The following is a 14,003-nucleotide window of genomic DNA, read 5'->3' as shown; positions in this document are numbered from 1 at the left end:
TCATTTCTGGGTCTAGTCTTTTAGCTAAGCTACAGTTCGTGCAGCCACTATCATAGACAGGAATCTGAATTTATTTTTTCAATATTTTGTGAGGTGTCCTTTTAGTCCATCCTAAATTCTCGGGAACATTACTTTTTAAAGCCAATTTTCTTTCAGCCCGCTGCTAATGTAAGCTGCATAGAATCACCACAGAATATTCTCCATACAGCATTAAGGAAACAGTGTTTAAATGCCAAAGTATCCAACACTGTATCAAGGAAAGGACATGTGCTGTGCACCCCTATAGGAATGCACATCTATGAACATCTGCACATAGACATGGGAGGTTTTCACAAAACTCTGAATGCTTTCATGCAGTATCGCTTGCCTCTGATGCAAACAAAAGAATTTACATTGAGTCTATTTTCAGGGGAAACAAGAAGTCATTTGATATTCTCAAAGGATTGCAGTATAGAATTGTTGTTTCAACCTGTCATTGCTTTTCTTGATCTACAATGCGTGTCTTCCTTTCAACATAATCATCAAAGATAAGGGGGGGAAAGTGAAATCTAGTATTGCCTAACCAAAATATGCAGGAATATATATATTAATGATACATATCTAGTGCAGTTAGCAGTATGGGGTGGCTTCATTCCTCAGATTAGCAAACAGGTTTTTCCACAATTAAACTTTTAAGCCATCAGTGTGATTTCAGGTCATTGTTTGGCCCAAGGACATGAAGCAAAACTAAGAACAAAGGAAATACTTTGGCTTAAGTTACAGGCCCTGGAGAATAAAGTTTTGTCTCACAAAGCAGCCAGAAAAATATTTACTGGATGCTGCAATCCCATTTTTTTACTTTGCACTCTATCTTGGAGACTAGGTACAGACCCACAAGTGAGACAATGCAAGCAGTATTCTCATTTCAGCATTAAGAATGCTCTCTCAAGAGGGAAGAAGGTATACCTAGAGGCCACTTTAAGTTTCCTAGGCCCAAGCTCTTCACAGAAACAGGCAGCAGAGATACATGAGTTTTTTTGTTTGTTTGAACTTTACAGGCTGCCTGTTCAGTTCCAGTCCCAATTTAAAGTGTTGATTTATAACCTATAAAGCCCTAAACAGCTTGGAGCCAGCATCTCTAAAGACACATGGTAGTGTCCTCTAGGTTATATAACTGCCTCTCTATGGAAGTTAGTATGTGACTGCCTGCTTTTATGGGGATGGGGATGGGTAGGTGGGAATGCTCTTTTCCATAGATCTTTTCATTATTTTTAATGTCGATTTAGACTAAATTTAAAGCTAAATTAACTAGTATTAGACACTTACAGTAATCATATTCTTACTGTTTATGCTGATTTTATTGCATTTTCTAATTTTTGCAGACAATTTGGTTTATTTAAGATACAGGATAATTTTTTTTAGATTAAATAAACTATCTTCACAATCTTACTGTTACCTGCTTCATTCCACTCTGTCATGCTCATAGTTTACTTTGCAAGATAGAAAAAAGTAGATCAGTAATATCATGGACAAGATGAAAACACAGAAGCAAGGAGAAAATGCCAAGATGCAGATTCTTTTTCTATGCATGTAAAATAAGCTTAATGTCTGCAAGTCTGTGTCACATTTAAATCACACATGCAGCAACCCAGAGCTAAATGGCTTCTCTCTTTGCACACAGACTCTCTAATGACTACACTCCCAAACACCCAGCATATACGCCTCCTACTCAACACCCACACACAGTACATTGTGCACAAATGTACAGCAAGCACATAATCTGCATGCACTTACCTTCTGCATAAGCCCATGTAACAGGGTCCTCAATGTAACTGTGACTTGTCTTCCTATCACACAGAATGTGCTTTTCAAATCACCCCTTATGTTCTCTACACAAGGAAGCTTGCTAGAGAAAATTAGAAGCTGTTTCTAGTCTAATTATTTAATTAGATAACCCAATTTTTAAAAATATCTTTCAATTCCCAGATCATCTCTCGTTATATAGTTCAGGGCACTGTAATACTCTGCAGCAGCCAGTGGAATATTTTTCCCCAAACCTCTTTATCTCTTACACCAAAGTCATGAATCGACAACTGCCCTATATCTTTGCTGCACACTGTCTCTGCTTAGCTTCCTTTATCAACTGCAGGCACCCATGAATTTTGGCTGAATATGAAAGCCAATAACTGTTTGTAGTCAGTGACCAAAGAGAAGCTCTCTTACTTCCTCCTCTACAGAGGTAAAGTATTCTGAGTAACATGACTTTATTTTATTTATTATATTTTTAATTAAATTTCAATACTGCCCTTCATCCAAGGATTACAGGGCAGTTTACAATATAAAAACACAAAAATGCATAACATAGTAACAACAATACCCCCCATAAAGTTTTAAAGGCCATAGATTGTTTAATTGGACAAAGGCCTGGGAGAAGTGGGATGTTTTTGCCTGGCACCTAAATATATGCAATGAAGGCACCAGATGAGCCTCTATGGGGAGAGCACTCCCAAAGCAGGGAGCCACCACAGAAAATGTCCATTCTCATTTGCTGCCCTCTGGACCTCTTGTGGAGGAAGCACACAAAGAAGGGCCTCAGAAGATGGTTGCAGAGTCCAGGAGAAATAATGAGGGGTAGCAATCCAATCCATGATGCTGATGCTATTTTGTAGTTCAAGGCATAGCCTGGGACCATTTTGATACAGGCACCCTCTGTCTCCTAGCTGCTTTAAAAAATGTGGTACTCCTGTGGCTAAGTACTCTAGAGATTGAGTCACCAAGCTTAAGCATCAGACGTTGTATCAGTGAAGCCCTAAAACTATGGTTGCATCAGTGCAAGGATTTTCCTCCTCTCCCTCTCTTCCCCCTCCATGCACCCCCTAAATCTGTTCTGAGGGTTCCCCAACCTCAGGTTTGGGGGTAGCATGGGTTGCTACTGGGTGAGGAAAAAGTCAAAAGTCAAGTCTTTGTGTGCACCTGAAGAAGCTTTTGGGATCATTCTAGCTTATGGCCAACTTGCCCTTGTTCTCCAATATAAATGAAGAATCCTAAAGCAACCTCAACAAGAAGAGAAAAACAGAGCCTCTCTCAAAATCCACAAGATAAACATCATTTTGTAAAGAACTCTATCAAGATTTTGTGACATTGGAATTAATGAAGCAAAGGGAGGGGGAAGGGAAGAATGGCTAGCTGTCTCATCCAAGAGCAGGCAGAGTAAAGAAAATAACTGCCAGATCAGAAAAGGAAGATTAAGCAACACACCTATTATAAGAGATTCAGGTAAAATGTATAAAGCACCTGCTTTTGGTGACAACCAATTGGTCAGGGGTTTCATTGATGCCAACTTTCACAACTACACGTTACGTTTTAGAGATTGCAAAGGTTGTTGTAGTGAACTATGAATTTCCAGGGCATGTATTATATTTCATTTCATAAATAGACTACTTTTGGGAAAGCAACCAATATTACTGTATGAAATGTTTCTAAGAGCAATGGGGATGAACACAGTGAAGCATGTTATACAAATTGGCTTTCAAAGCAAAAATTGCTTCCCAATAATTTGAAAGCTTCAAAATTTCTCACAGATGTCTTTCTTCCTTCTTCTTACAGTGCTCCTTCTCTTGGTCACAGCTGTGTTGTGCCAAAAAGGCTGCATTAGCATGCAGAACCCGACTTTGATTCAGGAGACAGTCGTGCTAACTGGCCAAAGTAGAAGCCTTGCTGAGAGAGAAAATAGGAAAGCTAGTGGAATGGAGCTATCAATAATTCACTGAGAGTCCATGGATATCTGCTGACAACAGCCTGAAAAACATTCTAGGCACTTGGAGAAGGAAGAAATTCACAAAAAGGTACCTAGAACAGTGTATATCTGCTCTGGAAGGACAAAAGAGGAAAAAAACACAACAACACATCCATGTGGAAAGAAACCATATTCAGGGATAACAGAACATATTAATTGTGGGTGTATTTCAACTTCTGAATAAGAAAATAGTTACCTATTACATTCGTTATGTGAAAATTAGCTTCATGTAAACCAAGTTCTGGCGGCTGAGAAGTTAGAAGTCTCCCCCAGAGAAAGTTAGACAGATCATGCAGCCGCCACCATCTCTCGCTTTCCATTGTTTATCTATGCTTATCATAACTCTTCTTTAGCAGCTAATTGTCCCTACTCCTCTCCCTTCTAACTCCTAAGGAAATATAGATAAAGAAGTGGAGAATGGCAGTCGGCTTTCACTGACTTTCTCCAGGGAATGCTTCAGTATGTACTTTTGTAACCTCAGAAAATATTTAATAAAAAAGCATTTAAAAAAGAAATCTCAAGCCTAACTTGCATATGGTATATGGCTGCTTGTAAAACGCTAAGTGTAACATTTTGCTGACACCTTATGCACAAAAATAACCTCCATACGAAGCAAAGCTAACCAGGTGGGCTGTGAAATGCCTCTGAAAACAGTGTGTCCAATGGACTAACTTCACAAAAATCCTAAAGATGGCAGTTGCTTCACACATGCAAGCCAGACACTATTTTTCTCCCTCTGACTGTGTCAAGATAACTGAGATTCTAGGGAAACGTTGCTATTAACCGTAAGTAAATCACCTGCTGGATGGCAGGATGTGTGAACAGGTTGCACACAAGAATCAGTCTAAAAAGGAAGAGTAACATAAAAAATTAAGTAGGTACAACAAAGGCCTTAACTTTTCCCTTGATTGTGAGAACAAACCAACAACTCTGAATAAGATTCTATGGATTCTTTGGTCACAAAACTAACAGAAATCGACATCCGTGGAATGTACATTACACAAGACATCTGGGATTACTCCTTCTCCCCACTACTACATTGCAGAATCAATTTGCCTTTTTGCATAATTTATACTTGGCAGCATTTTGGATGTTATTGTGCAGCAATTCTTCACAATGCCAGGAGTTCAGTACTCTACAGCAACTGGTCACAATGGCAAACATTCAGTGAACAGGTATCTTCTGTCATAGTGCATTAGCCAATTTTAAGCTAGCTCAGTGGGGTGGGGGTGGGGGTGCTTGCCCCTGCTGTTCTTTTTTAAATGGTTTAACACAATGCTAATCAAAGAACAATTGAATGTTGTGTGCAAATGAATTAACATCCATCCATCCATAAATAAGACCATAAGAAGAGCCTTGTCGGATCAGGACAAACAGGAATTTGCAGTTAAACATGAAGCGGGAGAGAAGGGATATGTAAATGAATGATAGTGTGCAGATCATCAATCAGTCTTTTGATTTATTTTTAATAGAGAGGTTTTGCACAAGAGCTGACCTACAAAATCTCTCTGTGTGTGTGTTTTTAATGTATGAACAGGAATCAACAACTATAAAACATAAACTCTGCCAGCACTTCACTGCACCTGCCAAATGTACAGGTGAGTGGAAGGTTCTGCCAGTGATACCCTTGCCAGTAGCAGCCTCATCGACAGGGTTCTTTAGGGGCAGAGCTGGGCTGGCAAAGGATCTACTGGATCCTAACTTGGTTCAACTCCTGTTAATGGGACTGATCCTGGACTCTCTATGTGCCAGCTTGAAACTGATGCAGCAGAAATTGGCAGCAGCACTGCCACCCTCAACCTTCTGCCCTGGACAGCACAACTGCAGGGCTATGGATGTGGTGGTTGCTACACCACCCCATTCAGCCTCACTGCTCCCAGCCAGAAGTTAGGCTTTCTCCTCAAGTCCACCAAATCCAAAGCCATCATGGGTTTCAAGGATCCTTCAAAGCAGTAATTTTAACCAAGTTGATCATAAAAGATAAGAGCACATATTACATGGTACAAGGGGTTCAGCACAAAATGATACAGGTAATGGTGCCAGCAGTTGTTCTTGGGACATAGTGACTTTAACAATGCATATTTGTAACTTAAGTCTTGCAATAAGTTCAAGTTGTTCACATATTGCCATCATGGTATATTAATCCTTTATACATTCTACCAGTGATTCTCCATCATCTGTATAATCTATACTAAATTGTGGAAATATTGAGTATATGAGGTTTTGCTTCAGTGGAAACGATATTCCGGTCACTTGCAGCCCCATTTCTCATTTTATTTCACATCATCTCTTGATTAGGTAAAGGTAAAGGTACCCCTGCCCGTACGGGCCAGTCTTGCCAGACTCGAGGGTTGTGCGCTCATCTCACTCTATAGGCCGGGAGCCAGCGCTGTCCGCAGACACTTCCGGGTCACGTGGCCAGCGTGACAAACTGCATCTGGCGAGCCAGCGCAGCACACGGAATGCCGTTTACCTTCCCGCTGGTAAGCGGTCCCTATTTATCTACTTGCACCTGGGGGTGCTTTCGAACTGCTAGGTTGGCAGGTGCTGGGACCGAATGACGGGAGCGCACCCCACCGTGGGGATTCGAACCGCCGACCATGTGATCGGCAAGTCCTAGGCGCTGAGGTTTTACCCACAGCGCCACCCACGTCCCACATCTCTTGATTACATGCTGTTAATTACCGTATCTGGTTATTTTATTTCTGGCAAGCTGCTTTTAAAAATCAAACCTTCAGCATAATGGTTCCATAGCCACAAGGTCCTCTGTTGGCAAAGGCTCTACTATCAGCCCATGTAAGATAATGTCTAAATAATGTTTTATAAACATGGCCAAACTTAAGCACCACAGTTGTGGCTCAAATCCAATGGGAACCACAATCAAGGACTGTTAAGTTATCTTTTCAACTTCTACAGTCCCGGCAAGTGCAGCTACTCTAAACAGCATAAAATAGGACAGGATGGGCAATACAACTTGACCATGTGTCCTCCATTTTCTTAAAAATGCAAGTAACCCAATACACTTCTACTCACATTCTGTTGTAGTCCTATTCTCCATACATCCAGATCACAATCCTAACTAGCCCTCATCATACAGAAGAATTGAATAGGCCTTAAAACTAATAAGGGCATCCTTAACAAAAGAATAAATATCCTGTCCATTTCATAGATAGCAGTATATCAGAGTGACAATAATCAGTTGAATGTTGCATGGACAAAAGTCCTTTAGTCAGCTACAAATATGTGCAATATTTCCTCTAATTTTTGAATTATGCTAAAAACAAAAGTTATTCCTTAATTATTTCCTCTGATAAAGAAAGGAACTAGACTAGTTCCCGCACTACGCACCAATGAGGCCAAGGAACTAGACTAGAGGGCATTCCATGAGTCATCAGTGCTGCCAACTGACCTCAGAGGGACCACTATCCACTAGTGCAAAGCACTAGATCTCAGCTTACTCTCTTCTTATAGCAACTTCACACATTACCAAATTCCTAGATAGAAGACAGATTTAATGTTAACTCTCACATGAAGCTACCTATAGACAACAACATGTAGTGATACTACACATGGGTTTTCCACTGAAGAAACATGTACTAGATGTACATGTACAGTCAGTTGCAGCTTCCTAGCAAGTGTACCTCAAGCAAGAAACCAGGGAGTAGAATTGTCAAATGCTACGTTTGCAGAGAGATTTTGGTTGTAGCATGGAAATGCCCTCTGTGCAGGAGTCGGATTGTATGTGGCGCAAGCAGCCCTTAATCAACAGTATGATATCTAATGAATGACAGTGCTTTGGATCCGGGGCGTTCTTCTCCCAGGACAGAGTAAACAGCAAAGGAAGGAGGAGAGAAAAGAACAAGAGAAAGGACTGAAGGGACAGAACATATGCATCATGCACAAAAGACATGCACACACCACTAAATTATTTAAGGTAACTATATTTTATACTTTTTTCATCCTGTTTCTTCATTACTTGGTATAATTAACATATTAATGGCCTAACTTAAAATACTGATCTGTTTATTCAGTGTTAGCTACCTGAGTTCTCCTCCAACTAGTACATTTAAAGGTAAAGGTAAAGGTACCCCTGCCCGTACGGGCCAGTCTTGACAGACTCTAGGGTTGTGCGCCCATCTCACTTACGTGGCCGAGGGCCAGCGCTGTCCGGAGACACTTCCGGGTCACGTGGCCAGCGTGACAAAGCTGCATCTGGCGAGCCAGCACAGCACACGGAAACGCCGTTTACCTTCCCGCCAGTAAGCGGTCCCTATTTATCTACTTGCACCCGAGGGTGCTTTCGAACTGCTAGGTTGGCAGGCGCTGGGACCGAGCAACGGGAGCGCACCCCGCCGCGGGGATTCGAACCGCCGACCTTTCGATCGGCAAGCCCTAGGCGCTGAGGCTTTTACCCACAGCGCCACCCGCGTCCCAACTAGTACGTTTAGCTGTTGTCTAATTCTCCTTTTTTGCAATTTCATAAAACACTTCTGATTCTGGAGAAGTTGACTAGAGTATGCCTGAGTCAGCGCTGGAGCCCAGGCAGACAAGTGAGTGGGAGATGTAAAATATTTTTTAAACAAAAACTCTATCACACACATAGAGCTTATCAAAATTGCAGCCACATATTCTGGTTTCTGATCGGTAAATTTCCACTACAACTCTACTACTGTACAGAAATCAGAGCTCATAATTCATCACTGGTAGAATAAATAAGATATAGTGGTTTTCAAGGATATGAATTCCTTTATCAAGGAAGCTTACTTTCAGCTTGTGGCTCCTCTAATCTTCAGTATAGGGTAGAATAGAAAAACGCAATTCAAGAAAACCCTGCAATTCATTCTAGAAAGATGTTTTAAGAGTCAGAAATTGAACCATGCAGACAAAATACCACCAGCCCTCTCACTAATGCAGAAGTTTACATTTTGGCCATGCTAAAAGCTCTGTTGTTAAAAGAGAAGTGTCTGTGGATGTCCAGCATCAAGCCATCAAAGAGGAGCCACTGAAATCAATAAAACAGGAACAGAAGAGACCCTTGAACCTCATTGTTTACCATCCTGACAGCAAATACCTCAAGTGATCAGGAGACTAGATCAGATATTGTGATAGGAATTTTGAGGTCTTAAATATATGGTAATGTTCATAAGTGTACCAACCAAGCATGTACATAGATCAGCACAGGAAGACCCACCTGAAACCATTTTGATTCTCAAACTGACCAAATGTTTTCCCTGCAAGGAGGGAGGGGGTCAGGGAGCCTTCCCACTGTCTCATGAATTGAGTAATCAGCATTTTAATGGGGGACAGACAATCAGGAAAGGCAATCAGATAACCTGGCAAACAGGAAAAACAACATTCAAATTTCTGTTTTAGACCGCCTTTTCTGTGATGTAGGTATGATGTATTTGGGGGGTGGTCTTAGGTTACACCCCTTCTGTGATGTATGTATGATGTTTCTGGGGGTGGTCTTGATCTACAGGGTGGCAATTTTAAAAGTCTTTATAAGGCCTTGCGCACCATTGTTCTGGGTTCCTCCTCCTTTCCTGCGGGTGAGGGGAGCATCCTGTTGCAACAGATCAATAAAGATCAAGCTTACTAGCTGCTTCGCTTCTCAATCTTCTCTGGTTGGCCTCTGTTATTTTCTCCTACCAATAGGGAACCTACGTAAGGACTCTATATGGGCTCTTGGATACCCCATAAGGGAAAAGGGCAATTTTCGTTTATTACAACATTCATAATTATCATCCCACAAACTTTTTGCCCTACTAAAGACTTGAGATTTCCAGCATATCAAGTATTCAGATAATCAATTACTTAACCTCTTTCTTCTTTAAGTCCAACATCCCAGAGGGAGACACTGCAAACTACTGCAAACCTTTTACCAATACAGTGGTACCTTGGGTTACAGATGCTTCAGGTTACAGACTCCGCTAATCCAGAAATAGTACCTCAGGTTAAGAACTTTGCTTCAGGATGAAAACAGAAATCATGCTCCAGCAGCGCGGTGGCAGCTGGAGGCCCCATTAGCTAAAGTGGTACCTCAGGTTAAGAACAGTTTCTGGTTAAGAACAGACCTCCAGAACGAATATAGTTCTTAACCCGAGGTACCACTGTATATAAAATAGCTCAAATAAGACTCTTTCTTTAATAGAGCTGTAGTGGATTCAGGGTGGATTCAGCCTTATACCTCAGTGAGCCATACCACACCTTTATACACCACCCCATTATATCCCTGCAGAGGTTCAGTACTCTCAATACAAGGTTGTGCCTTAAGAGCAGTAACTGGGGCACTATTCATTTGGTACCTTGCCTTTTGTTTGGATTTGCCCCTTGCTCAAGGCAAGCTAAGCAAGTCTCAAGACATCCTGACAACACAGCAAGAGATGCTGCTAAAAGCAGGATGGAGGGATGAAAAGGGGGAAATACGGTCATCTATGGGAAAAACAAAAACTGTGCCAGTATACAAGGCTAACGTCAGGGGTAGCCAACATGTTGTAGGACTACAGTTCCCATCAGCCCCAGTCATGTCAGTTACCCCTGGCTTACATGATAACATACAAACTTTGGAGACTTAGGGCATTCCATGTAGTAGTGCAATGGTGTCTCAGCCAAGAACTGCTAGAAAGAGGGAGCTCCTGCGTAACTGCCTCTGTCTCTCTCCCTCACATACACATTTGAAAATGGCGTTTTGTTTTTTTTACTCCATCCCATCTATTCCTCAGATAAGAGCCCGAGGGCACCCAACTCTTTAAATGATAGGCCTTCTCCCACTACAGTGCTGCAGTAAACTTTTCCTTTATATGTGAGGTACAGGAAACCTCTTAGGTCTTTTCTTTGGGCAGGGCTTTGGTGTCTTTGACAACATGCCAAGGAGAATTTCAGCTGTTTCCCCCACCCCCAACCCCACCCTGAGGATGCAGCAATGGAAAAAGCAGAATCTGCTGAATTTCTGTCTTCAATGTATCTGGCAAAGGCACAGAGCCTCTATCAAGGGACCAAACCTAATGGGCGGTGAGGGGGGAATTTGTTCACTGTCATTTGTTTGCTTTTAATCAGGTTTGTCTGTTTGTCTGTGGTAAGAATTGCTTTCTGACAAATAGTTATCATTCCCCCCCCCCTTTAAACCACAAGTGATTAGCAAGGTAGGTGTGGGCAGGTGGGTTAATAAAAAATAAACCACTGCAGGCTAGCAACTTTAGTGGTCAGTGCTACTTTTAGCCATTCTTGAAGGTAAATAATATAGACAGGGTGTTTTAAGCGGTGAATTGGAAGCTTTAATATACCAGGTATTATTTTCAAGAAAATACTAATAATAATAATAATAATAATAATAATAATAATAAATTTAATTTTTTTATTTATTTATACCCTGCCCTTCCCAGTTTAAAAACCGGGCTCAGGGTGGCTAATAACAAATATAAAACATTGAAAAGGCTTCTGACTCAAGTAAAAGGGGTCCCAATGCTGTCAGTGAATGTTCACTGCTTGGGGGGAGCTACTAATGTTGTAGTTTGACCAAGTTTGAGGCAGAGGAACCACCATGTTATCGTAAGCCCTGCATAAAGAATGAATGGCTTTCTTACCAGTCATTTTGTTTGTTTGAAAAATTCCCTCCCTCTTTCAGAATTTGACTTTGTATCAAAATTTACCATTTAAAAAGGATCCAGAATTCTCCAGTACAGCGCCTTCCCTGGGAATACTTAAGACCTCTGTGACCTGAGGGAAGGCAGAAGCCAGGATGCCTATGTCAAGAAAAACACATATGCTTTCATCAACAGCCTGAGAGAGCTGTTAAGGCAGCCTGTATCCCACCACCCCTGGAGTGACTTAAGACCTGCATGCCCTGAGGGAAGGCAGAAGCTGTGGTGCCCAGTCCAGGGAGCACACATAGCATCAGCTCCTGACAGGGCCATCAACAGCCTGAGAGGACTCTGTTGCTCTGTATTTTATACAATCTATTTGTTTCAGTAACTTAAAATTGTAACTAATCTTGGGTGCCTTGGCAGAAAGGCAGCATATAAATGTAATAAATACACAAATAATAACACATAATAATACACAAATATGTTACATATTAATGGTGCAACAGATCTCATTTGTTATATCTCCAGAAATGGTCACACCACCGTTTATTTTATTTTTAAAATGCATTTGTGATTAAGGAAGCTACATGGGATTTTCCCTTTTAACACCCTCCCCACAGTGCAGGAAAAATATCTAAATGGCCTGAAGTGAGGGTCAAACCAGACATGACATCGGGAGATTGGCAACTGGATCACCTAAGTGTCTTCTTTGGTTTTTAAAGTAAAGCAGCCATCCTGTCCATTTCTGCCATTTTCCTAGGTTAAATGCCCACCTAAATGCCCATGAAGTCCCATGGGGATAACAGCAGGAGTCGCCAGTGCACAATGGCACTCTTGAGGCCTTCCTATTGTTGTCTATGAAGCCTGTGAGCTTCTCCACAGCCACTCACTGCTACCCTTGGTCATGAGGTAGTATGGGTGGTTAGTTTTTTCTCCTTGTAAAAGTACATAGAGCTTAAGAAGGCATCTGTATATATTTCAAGGCTCATATTAATCCTACTAGATCAGACTTTTACCCAGATCCCTTTGTCTGTATGGACTTTTCCTCCTTCTCTTGCGGGGCGGGGAGTGATCTGAGAAGACAGGAGTCAGAGTAGTGTCAATATAAGTAGGAGAGTCTGTGGCAGAGGAACCAACCATTCATAAACCTTTCAGAAAAAGGGAGGGATCCCCATCCATTTTCCTTTTTTTTAAAAAAAGATCCCTCCCATTGGTTTCAAAATTTTACTTTACATCAAAGTTTACCATTTAACTAGGTCACAGAAATCTCCAGAGTGAAATACAAATTATAGCAAAAGTGTTCTGCAAATACTATGTAGTCAGGTACAAGACACTTGAGCAAACGCTTCCAGTTTCATCTCAGGCTATGGCAAACAATGGAATGGAGGACACAGAGAGAAACACTTTCCGGAATGGTTTTAATAATCAGCCACAGGGAGATTTGAGGTGTTTTTTTCTGAGGGTGGAAATTTTGGGTTTTACATAGCTATGAACATCTGTTTGAAGTCTCAGCTGCTGCTGCTGCTATTCCTACTACTACCCACTAAGCAACTCTTAATATTCCCACTCAAATCTTAGGATAATAAGAAATTGTGTTCTTCCAGCTTCTGGAAGCTGAACCAAACAAGCTGTAGTAAGTGCAACCCAGTGAAATTTGCTTCTACGTGTTTATTTCTCACAAAAATAAATAGGACACGACACAACTGATTTTAGTCCAATTCATTTAAAGGGTCTTTTAAAGTGTATTGAAATTAGGCCTGATTATCATTAAGGTATCTATGTCTGGGGCATATCTCTTCTCAAATCTCACAACTGAATGCTTCTCTGCACAATGCTAGATGTCAGAGGGAAAGTCTAACCTTCCTCCTGACAAGCTAGCGTTCTATGCACAGCATTGTTCTACAACATTGGCTACTGAGGATTATTCAGTCATGTAAGCCCCTTTCTGAAACGTGATGTACTACAGCAGGGGTGAGAAGTGTTTGGTCTGTCAGGGAGTCCAATTACCCCCCAAACCATGCCCACCTGTCAATCAGCTGGCATCACTGGGTGGCAACAGCTGATGGGGAGGTGAGTTTTAATACTCCTGGCTGCTACTTTGCCCCTGAAGCAGACTCCTTCCCCCAACTTGCAGGTCAACTTTGACAGGTGGTTGGAGGGGACTGCTCATGTATCAGTGACCTGACATCATTATGACACCAGATAATTGACAGGTAGGTGGCCCCACCCACATGTCAAAGGGGTGATGGGGGAATTAAGATCTAGTCCGCTGGGCCAAAAAGATTCTCCATCCCCTTTTGACAGCCACAGCTTTACAACCTCTGTAAGAACTAGACCTTATCCTTGACTTTGCCTAAGATATTAAGATTTGGATACAGAATAAATGCAAAAGGAAAAAGGAAAAACTTATTAAATATGAAATCAGTGAAGTGAGCTAAACTGAATAAAATCAGAAACTCCTTCCTAAAAAATGCTTAATCCTTGTGGTTTTCGGAGAAAGAGGAGGCTTTGCCCTGCCCGACTTGAAATTATACTATGAGGCGTCATGCCTTTGCTGGCTGAAAGAATGGATAAAATTAGAAAATAAGGAATTGTTAGATTTAGAGGGGTTTGATAACAGATTTGGATGGCATGCATACTTATGG

General features: G+C 41.4%; 1 protein-coding gene across 13 annotated transcripts in view; it reads right to left on the bottom strand.

Annotated features, from left to right (window-relative positions):
• Positions 1-14,003, bottom strand: part of DAGLA (diacylglycerol lipase alpha) — a 91,468-nt gene that overhangs the window by 54,489 nt on the left and 22,976 nt on the right. Inside the window, exon 1 of one of the 13 annotated variants that reach the window (XM_083580590.1) lies at positions 1,774-7,128. The exons of the other annotated variants lie outside the window; for them this stretch is intronic. The gene's annotated coding sequence lies outside the window, so the exon portion shown is untranslated. Of the gene's footprint in view, positions 1-1,773; positions 7,129-14,003 lie in introns of those variants that run through there. 13 annotated transcript variants of the gene reach the window in all.

This window comes from Podarcis filfolensis (genome assembly GCF_964270895.1).
Source record: "Podarcis filfolensis genome assembly, chromosome: 1".
NCBI classification, from domain to species: Eukaryota; Metazoa; Chordata; class Lepidosauria; order Squamata; family Lacertidae; genus Podarcis; species Podarcis filfolensis.
Note: the sequence above shows the minus strand (reverse complement) of the source record. Positions and strands in the feature narration are given on the sequence as shown.